Source organism: Anas acuta, chromosome 6 (genome assembly GCF_963932015.1).
Source record: "Anas acuta chromosome 6, bAnaAcu1.1, whole genome shotgun sequence".
In the NCBI taxonomy this organism is placed as follows: Eukaryota; Metazoa; Chordata; class Aves; order Anseriformes; family Anatidae; genus Anas; species Anas acuta.
Genome location: NC_088984.1, coordinates 19,440,816 through 19,456,807, shown reverse-complemented (window position 1 = coordinate 19,456,807; position 15,992 = coordinate 19,440,816). Strand labels below are relative to the sequence as shown.

The following is a 15,992-nucleotide window of genomic DNA, read 5'->3' as shown; positions in this document are numbered from 1 at the left end:
TAATACTGAAGTAATTAAAATAGTGCAGCCACAAGCCTGCATTATATTAAAACAAAACAAAACAAAACAAAAATGTCATGGGAAGGGAACTTTACTAACCATACCATTTTACTAAAAACAAGGTTATTTGGCATAGTTGCAAATGCTTTTCTCATGTTTCTGAAAGAAATAGAATCATAAAATCCTCAGTAATATTGCAGGAATCATTTTCAACTGCAGAACTTTGTTTTGTTGTAGAAAATCCAAGCCTTCAATTCCTTTCATTCATCAGGAAATTGAACTGCCTGCTCCAGGGTGGCAGGGGCCACAGTCCACCAGCACCACCACCAGCATTGCCCATCCCCAATGGGGCAGAGGAGAGGGGCCATGTAAGGCTCAGGAAGCCTCCCTGCACCCTCAGGGCCCATCTCCATTCCCTTGAGCTATCTGCCCTGGCCCAGGCACTCACCTTCCTGCCACCCAGGGTCTCAAAGCGGCTCTGCAGTTCCTTCACAGTGATGGGGAAAGGCTCAATCCAGCGAGGGCCACCCAGGGGCTCCTCCTTGAACACATCCACCCTCCCGCTGTCTGCTGGGACTTTCTCGATGGTGCTGCCGTGGCTGCTTTTCTCTGGTGCTGTGGACCGTGGGGCTGGCAGGCGTCGAAGCGCCAGGCTGGGTCTCAGAGCACTGGCAGACTCCCATCTCTCCTTGAGGAGCTTCACAGAACCCTTCTGCAGGGTCAGGTCAGGCAGCTCCAGTGTACCCTGCCAATATATGTACAACAGGTATGTGGGGTCAGAGACAGCAGTCATGCACTGGCAGAGGCTATCACAGGGCTGCTTAGGACCCCCATGGGTCACAGCACAAGCCAAAGAACAGGGCAGCTACAGACTGGGACAGAAGCCACTTCCCAGTGGAAAGAGAAATCCTTGCCACCAGGAAACAGAGGCAGGCAAATGCCAGTTCCACTCTGTTTCTGTACAAGCACAACAAACCCACGCAAGAGCTTTTATAGATTTTTTTTTTCTGTTTTTAAAGAAAGGAAGGAAAATGAAAACTAGCCCTGTCATGGTTTAGAGCTGGAGCAAGCATCATTAGGAACCTTTACTCCAAACTAGTTATTACTCAGGTTCTTGGTTTGGAGCAGATCCAAGATTTCCTGCTCTGGAACAATTTAAAAGCATCTGCTCAAAATAGCACAGAATTTTGTCACTGTGGTGTGTTTTCACTAACTGGAATCCCATTCTCAAATATGGATCTGCGGATGAGTGCCAGGATGTCGTTACACCTACTTCCATTCACCCAGACAAACAGATATCAAATGAGATGTACTTGCTGACTTGCTTGCACGTGACTTTTAAGAAAAAGTGAAAGAACGATACTGGAATGGTCTTGGTGTGAGAACTGCTGGGTACACAGCTGGATGTCCAACTACCAATGGTAAGGATTTGTGCAGTGACATACGTTTAAGACCCTTGGATTGTCCTTCCCCAGCCAAATGAATTTTGCAGAAACTGCAAACTCCTCTTTGCTGTTTTGTTTGTTTGTTTGCTTTTTAAGAAGAAAATTTTCCTTGGAATAGCAGGAATTGCCAACTTACAAGAACATGAGTTGATGGAACGATCATAGTTGTCCATCTGTATACTGTCACTATCTGGATTTATCCTGAGCAGAAAATACGAGATTTGTGCCTAAATTCATTTTGTAATGTGGTGCTAGCTCATGCAAAAGAACTGATCTTCAGTACTTTAATGAGTAAGCCATAGACTGATTAATTGTTTATCCATCTTTCTGCACATTTCAGGCTGAAATAATCTAGCACTAGTAAATCAACCTAGAGTAGATTCAGTTGAGAAGGTGTCTATACTCATGTGTTGTTAGCTATTTATATTAGCAAATTCTAATTCTCCACTTTGTGTACAGCTAGAAATTTTAGAGGCACTGGCCACTGTGACCTTGCATTTTGACAAATACTACAAATTTAGCTGCACAGAGTGGAGGACAAAAGATGTCAGATACAGAAAATTATTGGAAAATAAATTCCAATTATTGTTTACATTGCAGGTTTATAGGAAATGGGGAAATGACTGTGTACATTTCTGACAGGTTATTTCTATTGCTGTTGTTTGACTATTTAAGTTTAATCATTCTTTTTTTTCTCTTAAATATAATCAGTAATTAAATATACCATACTAATAAACAGTTACTAGAACTTTAGACTAGGGTGCAATAACTTGATGTGAATTAAACTTGATATGAAATGAACTTGAGCTACTAAATGAACTTTCCAAAATTTGGAAATGCTAAAAAGAAAAATCAAGGAATACGTATTTTACCAAAGTTACTGTATACTATCAATTAGTAAAGAGAAAATGTTAAAAATAAGTTTAAATGTGTTAAGAGGAAAAGGAACTAGCATCTCATTTAGGGCACTGTATTTGGAGGGTTGTAGGATAAGAAATGCATATTGCAGGTCATGAGAGCAATATCTGAATGAAGGAGATGAACTGAGTTTCTTATTTTAACTTCATCAATTTGACAAGCAGCATCCTGTTTTTGTGGGGCAAGTTTGATTGAATCCACTAAATAGTTAGTGTGTAGCTTGGGAAAATTCTAAAATGTCTGAGATTGATATTTTATTTTGGAAGACAGTGACTCTGGAAGTTTTATGCTTTTTTTTTTTTTCTTTTCTATGTTGTAATTCATCTTGAGGCAGGCAGCAAGTCTGAAGTATATTCTGGACCACACAGAGACTAAGAGATAAGCTGTAATTCTGGGCACAGTGTGGGCCTAGACAAAGCAAAAATACCATCTACTCTTGTATCCATCCAAGCTGGCAGCAACAGATATGGATCCTTCCATTGAGGCAATATAGGGTCTCTGAACAGATTTCAACATGGCAATTGTATGCAGGTATTTTTTTATTTGTTGGTTATTAGCAATACCTATAAAATATGTTGAAATTATTTGTATTTATGCAGAGTTGCAGCTCTTTTTACTTCTGCAAAGTATGTCTTGTTTTTTGTTGCTGTTGAAACTAATTTATAGCATGTTCTTTCATACAGCTGAGAAAATTATCCAGAAGGGCCATTTCTGAAATACAGTTATAGTAAAAATTAGCCTATAGCTATTATAATACGTTTATAAGAGGTTTAAAAGGTCTTGGAAATTGGGCCCAATATCAGAGTACATGGAAGTCACAGTACGGATCAGTATCAATACCTACATCCCTGTGGAATATTTGGATTTGTCAGCCACCATTCCCAAACACTGAACAGTTTTCCATCTTATTAAAACATACTTTAACTCACACTTATTGCAGCCTTTGGTGTTATAAGAAAACATTATTATTATTGCAGATACAATCAGTATTTTGGTTTCTTTTTTTCCATGGAAAAAAAATATCACTTCTTTATTTCAGCATTATGATATTCCATTATAATTCTGTTAAGAATGGCTTGCTGTGCAAAATGGCTAAAAGAATGACTTTTTAGAATGACTTTTTTTTTTTTTTTTCAGAGATCTTAGAATACCATTGGGTTTCCCTCATGTCTAAAAGCTGCACTTTTAAAATCATATCCATTAAAATTTAATTAATGAAGGGATATTACAGCAAGAGTCAATGAAAAGGGGCACTGTGCTCATAAAGGATGAATAAGTTAATTAAAGAGTGAATTAAGTATGTTGTTTTATCCTTAAGGTTGCCAGCAGAATCGCTGTCTTTCAAGATTGGAAAGGCAGCAAGCACACAATTAAGAAGAATTTCAAACAAAGTGGGGGCTAATGAATGAGTGCCTAGTAATCAGTGTGTGCTGCACTGAAAGGTGTTGTGACAGATGACTGCTGGTTTCTTTCAGATTTGATGCAGCTGTCAGTATTGTAGAGCAAGGCACAGCATTTTGATGCACAGCAAAGAGATAGAAGGGCTACTGTACTGGCTGTGAGAACCTAAGCACTTCTACAGTCTGAAAACACATCCCAGTACAGTGCTCCAATTGCAAAGTAACTCTTCTAGCAGGGAAATTACTAAGTGCTGATATCAAATCTTTCTGATCAGTTGACCTTCTGTGTTCTCACCGAGACTTATTCCATCTTTCTCGCAGCACATATGGAAAGGAAAATTGCCATTCTATCATTTTCCATCAACTGCTGAAATCTGCTACCTGTTTGCTGAAATCAGCTCCCAAGAGTTTCGATTTCAAGGTTTTTGGCATAAAGTGCTCTGTAGCGAATAATCTAATTTTTCATTTCTCATTCAAAATGAGTTTGAATACAGAGAACATGCATTTAAAACCATAAGGAGAAATAAATACTAACAAGTACTAAAACTCAACTGCTCATCAAACTCTTCACTTTATTAACACCTCCCTTTTTGTTATGTGCTTTAACATGCTTACATTTAATTCAGCTTCAGTCTGCATTGTTGGGTTGTTTGGATTTATTATTTTTTTTTGTTAGTTTGCTTTGTTTTGACATAAATATTTAACCAGAATTTGAGTGCTTTGCAGTATTTCACTTAGAAGGAAGAAACACAGAAGGAACACTAGATGTCTGCACTGTAAGGGTAGTTATAAAGGAAATTCAAGATCCCCTTTCTTTGGGCATAGTAGGAAAGAGTTCCTTGACTCACAGCTTTCACCTCCCTTCTAACCAGAAATTTGCCTAAGACTCATCTCTCCCTCAGCTTTTTGGCAGTACCAGCCTGTCTTCTTATTTCCCTGGGAATGATGCAATCTGTCACCTGTGCTCTCTTTCTGTAAACAAGAAGGTCACACCCTTCCTTACTACACCACATGTGTCTGTTTGTCTAGGCTGTTTGATTCCAAAGACCCTAAATGGATTTTATCCCAAAATGAAGAACCGCTGGTAAATTCACCAGAGGTGAGACTGTACAACCTCACTCAGAGCTGCACATTAGAAATGCTCCTGGACTTGTACCTGACTTTAGATGAGGAACCAAGCTTTCCTTAATTTAGGTGAGTACATTTATGCAATATTCCCTTCTCCTATATTCTGCTTTAAGCATGCTTCAGAATGCTTTGGTGCTGTTGGCTCCTTTAGTTGATTTTAGTGGTTTCCAGAGTAGGTGTTATGAGGTCATTCAAAAGTAGTCTGAAATTTGTCTCGCTCTGCCTCAGCTCTCAGGCTAGATTTAACTGAGAATGGTAACTTTTCTGCTTGTCTAGGTTGGGACCTGGGTGTAGGACAACAGAAAAAAATGGGCATGTTTGCTTTGTATGCGTGATTAATTAACTACTGTGAGTTGATTGTACTGAGACTACGTGGAGATTTTTGTTTCTCCCTGCAAAAGAGAAATTTCATTGTGACATCTGCACTTGTCAGCAAATAATTTGTTAAGTTAGGCCTAAACCTGACTATAAGACACTTTCTCCACCTGTTCATGGTTGCTTAAATCATTACGGAATGCTGATGGCAATTCATTCCCAATACTTGACAAGTACTTGAATTCATTCATCAATACTTGATGACGACTGCATGTCTGAAACTGTCAATAATTTGGATTGTTTCCTGGGATTTGTAGAGCCTTCTTAACCTTTACAAAAGTGAAGAATAAAATTGGGGGAATAAGAAAAACCAAAGAGATTTGGAGTTGGGCTTCAATGACCTTTAGTATTTCTTACCATCTTTGCTGACTGTACTTAACAAACTGGCCACTTGTAAAGCTAGCTTGTTTAAATGAAGGGGAAAGCAAAGCATGTACGTTATGAGAGAAGGACCAACATGTTGTCCATGGGGGCTGTAGCTCATTCAAGCTGATGCATTTTCCAAATGACTGCAGCCCAACCACCAGGACCCAGAGGAAGGGCCAGAAAAAAAGCAGACGAGCCCTTAGTTTATGGCCATGCTGGGAAGGGAGACGGGGGATGTGAGAGGGAGGAACGGAAGATGCTCCAGTTCTTTCCTCTATCTGGTGACTAATATTTACTGGCCACTTTACTAGAAGATCTCTTCTCCTCTGAATACTCCCTGAATGTACATGTGAGAGCTAGCTGCACACTTCTGACACTGTCACTTGAAGAGCTTGTAGTTTCTTCTGCAGGTAAGCAGAGCCACAAGTATCTATAGCATTTCTTCAGTTACATTTCAGACACTTCTCAATAAAGTAGCTCAGACAAGCATAAAAGAGTAGTTCTCAATTACTACAAAATTCCAAGTACTTCTAAAATCCTGGTTGTATTTAGAGGAAAATAAATTAGTCTGGGATGTCATTTAACATGCGAACATTTATACTGATACAAATACTACAAATACTCATAGCTAAATTATAAAACTTTGTCTCAAATATAAGTTTGGAGAGATGCTTATTCTAGCAAGCACTGCAAGGTTCTGATATTTTGAGGTAAATCACACTGGACTACTAATTCTCTGTTAACCTTCTGCACATCTGACCCACAAAACCACATAGTTTCTAGTCTTCTCTTATTAGAAAAAAACAGTATTATTCAGTAGTGGGACTTTATGAAATAATACATGCTCTTTTTTCTTTCTTTTGCGCCCTCCCACACATTTACCACATGAACAGTATCAGGCTTTGCACCAAACAACCTATTTCCAAAAAAAAAAAACGCATGAAGTTGTGTATTTGTAAGGAGCTTGTCTTACCGCTGGGCTCTTCTCAGTCAAGTTTTCCTCTCGTGACACTGCTGCACTCATTGTGTGCCTGTTAAAAGGAAGGCAAACTTAAACGTTCTCTTATTCACTGGTCTCATTTGACTAACAAACATGAAGCCTGATTGACACATGCCTGATAGCAGTTGCAAGACACCAAATCTCTTATGCGTTTGTTTTGTCAATGTATTATTTAGTGAGGCATGGAGGAAAAGTGTGCTTTCTGCCATACCTGTGGCTGTAGTGTGTGTACTCACATTACACTGCTTAGCAGTGGCAAAGGCTGGATGTAACAGCTTCTGTTTCAGTGCTCTTAAGCAGAAAACAAAGCACTCTCTGGCAAAAAATAATTTGTTCTTAAATACTTGGAAAAGGTTTGCAGAAAAATTTCAACTGCTAACTAACGAGTCAAACAGATTAAAAAAAAAAATATATATATATATATGTTATGTATGTTTAGTGTCAGACTGCATTATGATATTGTATGTCAATGCAGTTGGTTGTCTAAATAATCAACATAATTGCTTTTCAAGTGTTTAATTCTGGACCAAAAGTACACATTACAATCCATACAGGAAAAAACATACAAAGATTTTTCAAAGATACTCCTCTCCATTTCATTCTGTTTTTATTTGCTGTGGTATAAACCTGACCTGTGCCTGACCTGACTGTCTGCATAATGGGCACAGAGCTCAGTCTGCAGTTGCCAGGTTACCGTCTACAACTGTGGACATATGGAAACCAAAACAACCAAGCCAGCATCCCAGCATTCCTTACCCCAAAAGACTGGTGCACTACCTCTTCCAGAAAGAATGTGGTGTCCTTCCGGACAAGTTCTTAGGTGGACTGTTGCAGTAGATAATAAGAGAGAGCATTGCCTCAAAGAAGGAGCATTGGTTTTTCATTTTTATTCTCTGCTACCGAACTAACTTCAAATTCTCTCATAGAGCTAACAGGCAGTAGTCTTTGACCAGGTCTGGCATGCCATGCTTGGTTTACTTTCATTTACATGCATTTGGTTGTGTTTTTTTTTTTTAAATTATTTTTTATTAAGAGAAGCTCTTGTGCTGTGTGTTTTGTAACTCATAAAAATGAGACAAAACCTTATTTTAAAGAAATGCAGACAATAAAATATACAAAATAAATAACTCAAAATTACAAAATACTTTTTTTCCCCTACCTTTGAAATAACATCAAAGCTTATAATGGAATAAAACTTATTTTTTTGTGAGTTAATTGAGTTAATTATATATGGCCCATGCTTCAGTCTAGCATTTAATGTCAGATGGCTAAATCTGTGTTCAGAAATTCTCCATAAATACACACAGGGAAGTCAAAGTTAATCCCCTGTTGTGGTTGAAATAACTTTGCTACAAACTATTTCTTAACATCAGAATTTCCTTTATCATGCCCTTGACTGTTATTTACGTTCATATCTAGTTGGTACACAGGCTTGCAACAATATATTTGTTTTCCTCCACAAGTTTGACCATGGATAAATGACTACAAGGCAACAGAGAATTTTGTTTTGGCCCTTTGTTTCACATTGTGTTTTAAATTGAAGACTCAGAAAATTCATGACAAACGTTGCTGAGCATGAAATAATTGTCCTGATGCTCATCCTTCTCATTTCTACATCTCCACATTTCTTACCTATTTCTTCTGTGTTTTCCTTTTGAATGAGCTAGTAAAATGTTCGTGTCTACTCATAGTGTTTCCTGTAACAAAACAGTCTGACCTTCCTATAACTAAAGAAGAAGGTATTAAATCTAGTTTGTTTTTGTCAGATGTTTAATCTCTTTTAAATAATTTTATTTATTAGAACTATGTCTTTTAAATTGAGAATATACTGTATCCCCTTCTGCTTATCACTGCTTATAGCACTTGCTTCAAGCTCACTCATTGTAGGGCTATTTGATCTACAATGTGGTCCATTCAAAGTGGGTTATTCTGGTTAACTTAATCTTTCTAAATGGAAAACTCAGGAGGAAATCCAATATAGACTTCTCTTGTTAATTCTCTCTTTCTAGGTAGAAACAAGTCAGAAGTTTGTAGTTGCAGTGCCATACCTGGAATTCATAAAGCAGCATCAGTGCTCAGGTTTAGGTTGAAAAGTGATCCAGAAGAATGTGCTGCATGTCTGCATTAAGGTACCATTTGTTGTGTATTTGTGTTCAGCTGACAGTTAATAATTGTCCTTAGCAATACACTGCAGGGAGAGAGGGCAAAAAGAGCTTCCCATGCTTTTTCAACCAAAGTTCTGTTGTTTTTTTAAATAACTATCACTGATTTAGTTGATTGTTTTCAGAATGGATTTCCACTTTCTGTGCAGATAGAAGGAAGGATTTTACAACCCTGACACTATAGCCAGCATTCTAGGAGCTCTGAATTGGACCCACGTGTAAGTGTTGTGGTGCAGGAATACATTAGCACAGAAAGCAGCATCATTTGGGAAATGAGTGAATAGAACAAGTGTTGGCAACACATGTTAAGTGTCCGGGTGAAATTTCTAGGGTCAGAGCATGATTCATCCAGACTGGATGACCCTTTAACTGGTTGCTTATTCTGAAATGGAAAAACTGCATCTGGCTCGCTTGTTGGTAAGAATTTGTGACGAGTATGTTAATGATCATGCTGTTATCACATAAGTGTTATTTTAGGTGAATGAGCTTTCAAGGGGCAGCGGCATCCATTTAAAAGCAAATCTGATGAAATTGTATGGTCACCCTTCTACCTCCAGAGATCAAGGATAACCGTGCTTGGTCAGCCGATCCGTTACAGAGACAAATGTTTAGGATGCCAAAATCTTGTTGTTTGTATCTCTCAAATGGCTGCTGAAATGCTATATGACATTCTTTTCAGCTTGATGGATTTTTGTTTATGCTGCTGTATTGAAGCTGGTGGGTGCTTTATACTGAGGGCTCATGAAAGAAAACCACTACAGTTATGTCTGAAATGTGATTTTTTTTTTTTTTTTGTATTTTCATATTGAATTCAGGTTTTAACAAAATGTGTTGCTTAAATTATCCGTGGTCCTCTAATTGGTAGCACTTGTCATATATCTTCATGTAGGAGGACAAAGGGTTTAGCAGAACAATTATGAATATTATTTTCTTGATCTATGGCCTATGTATGTACAGACAGGAGAAACATTTGAGAAGGAAATGGGACATGGGAGCTTTAGTGTTTCCTAGAGTCCTGCATGCTGGAATCAGTTAAGACTGCATAACCTTGAGTGTCCATTTTGACATTATTAAATAATTTGAAAAGGATTTTGTGATTTCAAACTTGGTACTAGATATGAAACCAAGGAGATAAGTGTTCTAGTTCACTGAGGGAAGCAGAGAGATCAAACCATTTGTGTGGACATGCCCCAGACTGGCCTAAGCAACTCACAAATGTTGGTTGTAAAGACTAAGGCTAGTATGAGGTGCAAAAGAAAGGACAAAGAAAGTGTTCCAGCAATAGGAAAATTAACTAAGTATTAGTATCAAGACAGACCTCAAAGACGGGCAAAGTCAAGGAACAAGACAAGTGCCTGCTGAAAGCCTGAAGGAATATATTTTTTTAAATACTCTGTGCACACAAGAAAAGTTGTATAACCTGACTTGTATAGTGAGTTACATGTGGCAAAAGGGTACTATAAAATGCAGATTACGCAAAACATTAAAGATAGAAAGGCAAATCCATTGTTGGTCATGCTTCTATTAGGAGTGAGATATTTATATCTTAGAGGTAGCTCATGCAAAATGTATGTAATCAGATTCATTCTTGCTGACATACAGTGAGAAGGAAAGGTCTCTGTGTGGATTCCATCTTATGAAATAAGAGAGACCATAATAATTTTTCTTGTATTTTGCACCTTATGTAATTCATTGTTTAGTCTCTTCCACACAAGATTTATGGGGAGAATGAGAAGGCTGGAGAGCATCCATAGCAAGAAATTGGGTATTCCTTCACTCTCTGATATGTATAGGAATTTCCCACTCAGAATACTATGTAGCAGAAGAAAATAAATGAAAAGGATCAAGTAGGATTTGTTGTTGTTTGTTTGTTTTTGTGCCACCACAACACAGTAGGAGCACTAGTGTAAGACATATTTTCAATTAAATCTTATGGCCAAGAGGCACAAATAGGTTTGGAGTTGTTATTACTGTGTGTAAACAATAGGCCTTATAAAAAGTCCTGGAATAAGAAAGCCAATGAATTGGGAGATGCTAGATGTGCTTAATATGGGACGTAGTAGAAGAGGATAGTGCTGTAAATCTCTGCATGTCTCCTCTTGACAAGTGACTGCAAAAAGCTAAGAAGAAAGACAGATGGTCTTGAGTTCACAAAGACAGAGCAGGTCAGCTGAAGAAGAGAATTTTGTACTCAGGTACCTCAGAACTTCACCATTTCATGTACTGGAAGATCTAACAAATAATGAATCTAAATAAAAGTGAGTCTGCAATGACGCTTATACTCAAAAATACTTTTGTCAAGTTCTCCTGGTTGCCCTGTAATTTTCTGGACTTCTTGGGTATATATGTTTGAGGAATCAAAGAGGGAGTTTCACTAATGTAAAGAATAATAAGGCTGGAAAGCCTCAAACCTATTGTCAAAACTAAGAAACAAAGACTTAAGTAAATTCTCTGCTTTGAGAGCAAGATCAAATGACAATGTGCTCTGAAGTACAAAGAGAAAACTGCATGATATAAGGTGTAGTGATCTCCAAATGCTCCTTGCCCACTGAAGTGCAGTGATTCTTTTGGGTGTTTGGAGAATTGAGGAGGAGATACCAACCGCTGAGATATTTTTTTCTTTTTTTTTCTTTTTTTCTTTTTTTCTTTTTAATTGATTCAGATACACATGAGCATGTGCAGTCTTCAATCAGAGTAAGTTAATTGTTGCCTTTCTGTTGAAGCTTTTAGATTATTATTTCCCACTGCAGTACAGGTCCAGTTGGTTTGTACTAGCAGTGATTTTTTTAATTATTAAAAAAAAAAAGAAAAAGACTTTTAGGAGTATGATATTTTGAAAGGGAAGCTGCTGTGCACTTTTTTCATGACTCTCATTTGCTGTTCTGCTAGATGTGCCAGAAAACTAGAGCTCTTTTCCAAAGTAATAAGCTTAACAGAGATAAAACCTTACTGTCGAGGCTAGAGGCAAAAATATGGATACATTACTCAAGGGACCAGTTTGTAGCCTCAGTATTGGCAAGCACCAACTTGGAAAAATAGCTGTTATTCAGAAGACTTAAGCATTCAGGTTTTCTCTCATTCAGGTTTTTCTTCAGTTTTTTTTTTTTTTTTTAGGATTTCAAGGAGCCTGGAACAGCTCTGGTCTATTGTTTTACTTCTTTTTTTTCAATCTTAAAAATGCTGTTTGTTTTGTCTACTTGAAATGGCATTGCAGCCTGCCTTTACCTGCTGCCAGCATGTTCTGCAAAGAATCCATCTCTGTCCTTTGTCTCCATTGGATGTGCAAGAGCACAGGTGACAGCATTAAGCATCTCATATAAATGAATCCCTTTTTGTCTGCATCAGATTGAACTTTACCGCTTTCTTCTGTCATCTTCTCAGCTTTGGGATACACTTCTCATCCTGAAAGTGGAGATTTCATTACTAATAGTACCAGAAAGAAATTCTTTCTTCTAATGGAAAAATAATGCTAAACTCTGAAGACAGAATCTTGAGCCTTTCTTGGATGAACTGCTGAGTAAGTAGGAAAAAATAATAGGAGGCATCAGCTTTCCAAACAGCTTTTATGAAGCACTTGAAATCAAAATTAAGCTAGAGCTAAACACTATTCTTTTTTTTTTTTTTTTCCAGATTGTTACATTTACATTCAGATGCATTCTTATTGTACTGTTCAGTTTTCAATTATGTGCACAGAGTTAGTAGGTTGTAGGAAATTACTGTGAAAGAAACTCTGCAAGAAGTTTTCAGGGAATGATTATGAAAAGTTCTGCAGGTCAGAGTAAGAAGCACATATAATGGGGCTTTTAGAAGGAAAAATCGAAGAGAGGAAGACGTTTCAGATACCGCTATCAATGAAGATAACAACAATACTAGTAATTTTTAACCTGGAGGATTTCTTCTAAGGAGTGAACATGACATCACGTAACTGAACAGAAAGAGCCATAGCTAAATCAACTTTGAACAATCCTTGTTCAGCAGGACTTTATAGCCCTACGGTGATGAGCTACTGGAAACAGAGTTAAAATCCTAACATTCAGAATCAATGAAAAGCATACATCAAGAAATGTTGAGTAAAACACATACAAATCATTTTTTTTGTTGTTGTTGCTGCTGATGGCAGTTTTCTTAGCTTTCTCTTTCCTCCCTTAAAATTTCCACTTTTATGGGTGAGATAGTAGGTAAGTGGTAAGGAGTACAACTGGGAGGTAAAATAAAATCTACATTTTTGTTTACATCTCTTCTTTAAGCTATGTTGTGCCCCATAAAATAAGCTTACAGATGCAACATTAAAAAGAAGAAATGAAATACTCAGCTTTCTTTGAACAGTTGATGGAGCCCTTCTAGTGCACTGTTCTAATTTCTTGTCCCAGCAGAGAGAGGGGATTACACTTTATTATGAGGACAGAATAGTTACAGAGATTGTTTTCACTTGGGTTGCCAAATGTGACCGTGCGAACTGTAAAAAGCAATGAAATTTGTTTCAGGTAGATATAAAAGAAAACAGTTATTTCATGTTATTTAGACATTGTTAATGTTATTTAGACATTAAGTAGTCATACTGCTCACTCTGCAACTGCAACATACTAATGTACATCTAAAATTTCAATGTTGATTCAGTATGAATACTTGTTAAAATTTTTCTTGCATGTAGGGAGTGCAGTATTTTTAATAAAAATGTAATTTAAAAGCAAGTTGACTGTGTGCAACTTGAGCCCTGAAGGACTAGTATGAGTAACAAATCTTAGCAAATTTTTGTTTGCCTGGGGGCTTGTCTGGTGTGCCTTCTGTTGATTTACATTTACCACAAGAATGTGAGTAGGGGCTATTAACTTGTATTCCCTTTGGGTCTAGCTGTGACTCTTTTTGTCAAATGGCTATAGTAAAATTTGCAATTTTCATGTGGGGCCACAATGTTTCATGCAACAAAGTTTAACAGTAGCTGGCTTTTCTCTCCCACCTCAGTTATGTATCAAATTTAAAACATTTTTTTCATCTGTGTTTTCTTACTAGTTGTGATACAACTTCTAAACACATTATCAGTGTTCCTTAAATCAGTCTAAAACATCTAGACTGTCAGTTATATACCTTGTCATTCATCCTTTAGCCATGCTACAAGCTACTAGATATCTTACATTTTTCTCAGAAATTAGTTTGTCTCCAAGTCTCTAATTATTTATTTATTTATTTATTTTTGAGTTCTCTCCAAAACACTGGTTTACTTCTGTTATTAGGAAGTGTGGGGAGGGAACTCACCATGCAGTGTGAGGTTTATATTATATGACTTTATTGTCATATAGACAATATGGAGAGGAAGCCCTGGCCTCCATGTACAAGGAGACTGTTGTTTTTAACAGTGTCATTTCCTGCCTGTTTTTGTGTGGTACAGTAGCCTTTTTCTAGAATGATCATGTTTTCTTTCAATGTACTACATGTATATCCAGCCAGATTTGGATAAAGACAGATATGGTGGTATTTGACTATGAGTTTTGGTGTAAATGACACATCCTGCCTTGTAAGTTCTAAACCGTGGAGGTCCTGAGAGAAGGGTATCATCCTGTCCCCTGTACCTATCACAGAATCACAGAATTTTCTAGGTTGGAAGAGACCTCAAGATCATCGAGTCCAACCTCTGACCTAACACTAACAGTCCCCACTAAACCATATCCCTAAGCTCTACATCTAAACGTCTTTTGAAGACTTCCAGGGATGGTGACTCCACCACCTCCCTGGGCAGCCCGTTCCAATGCCTCACAACCCTTTCAGTAAAGAAATTCTTCCTAACATCTAACCTAAAACTCCCCTGGCGTAACTTTAGCCCATTCCCCCTCGTCCTGTCACCAGGCACATGGGAGAACAGGCCAACCCCCACCTCGCTACAGCCTCCTTTAATGTACTTATACAGAGCAATAAGGTCACCCCTGAGCCTCCTCTTCTCTAGGCTGAACAAGCCCAGCTCCTTCAGCCGCTCCTCATAGGACTTGCTCTCTAGGCCCCTCACCAGCTTCGTCGCCCTTCTTTGGACCCGCTCAAGCACCTCAATGTCCTTCTTGTAGCGAGGGGCCCAAAACTGAACACAGTACTCGAGGTGCGGCCTCACCAGAGCCGAGTACAGGGGGACGATCACCTCCCTAGCCCTGCTGGTCACAGTGTTTCTGATACAAGCCAGGATGCCGTTGGCCTTCTTGGCCACCAGAGCACACTGCTGGCTCATATTCAGCCGACTGTCCACCATCACTCCCAGGTCCTTCTCTGCCTGGCAGCTCTCCAACCATTCCTCTCCCAGCCTGTAGTTCTGCTTGGGGTTATTGCGCCCCAGGTGCAGGACCGGCACTTGGCCTTGTTGAACTTCATACAGTTGACCTCAGCCCATCGGTGCAGCCTATCCAGATCCTCCTGCAGAGCCTTCCTACCCTCGAGCAGATCGACACACGCACCTAGCTTGGTGTCATCTGCAAACTTACTGAGGGTGCACTCAATGCCGTCATCCAGATCATTGATGAAGATGTTAAAGAGGACCGGCCCCAGCACCGAGCCCTGGGGGACGCCACTAGTGACTGGCCTCCAACTGGACTTGGCTCCATTCACCACAACTCTTTGGGCCCGGCTATCCAGCCAGTTTCTAACCCAACGAAGCGTGCGCCAGTCCAAGCCAAGAGCAGCCAGTTTCTTGAGGAGAATGCTGTGGGAGACGGTGTCAAATGATCCAATGCATTGTGCTAAAGCTGTTCTGTCATCAACTTCTCCCCAAACACATCTGCAAAGCTGTTGTGAAGCTGGAATCATTGTCAGTCCAGAACTTCCCTGCTTCTAAATACAGTGAGTTTGAGTGGTTTAAAATTAGTTCAGTGAAACTGAACTCACTTTTTATATTTATCTGAATAAATAGTTTGTTTGCCAGGCCTGACATCAGTTGGGCCACTTACCATGTGTGTGCCCAAACCCTCTAGGAGTAAAGTGTTTAATTATAAGCTCCCTGCCCTGGAGATTGCTTCTGTAATGTTTGCAAAGAGCCTAACACAAAAGTGCTGTAACTCTCCTCAGAGTTTCTGGGATTTGGTGTTATAAAAGGAAAGGAAAACAAACAAACAAAACAGAAGGAGACTGATGAAATGTGAAATCTGGGGACTGGTCCTTTTACAGGCATTGTTATCCAACTTACTGTTCATTATGAAAACAGATGTCATTAGCATGTGACTGC

General features: G+C 38.7%; 1 protein-coding gene across 1 annotated transcript in view; it reads left to right on the top strand.

Annotated features, from left to right (window-relative positions):
* The first annotated feature begins 4,585 nt into the window (after positions 1-4,585).
* The window catches only part of LOC137858227 (sodium channel protein type 2 subunit alpha-like), a 125,130-nt gene continuing 113,723 nt past the window's right edge, over positions 4,586-15,992 (top strand). Inside the window, exon 1 of the mRNA XM_068685649.1 lies at positions 4,586-4,957. The gene's annotated coding sequence lies outside the window, so the exon portion shown is untranslated. The remainder of the gene's footprint in view (positions 4,958-15,992) is intronic.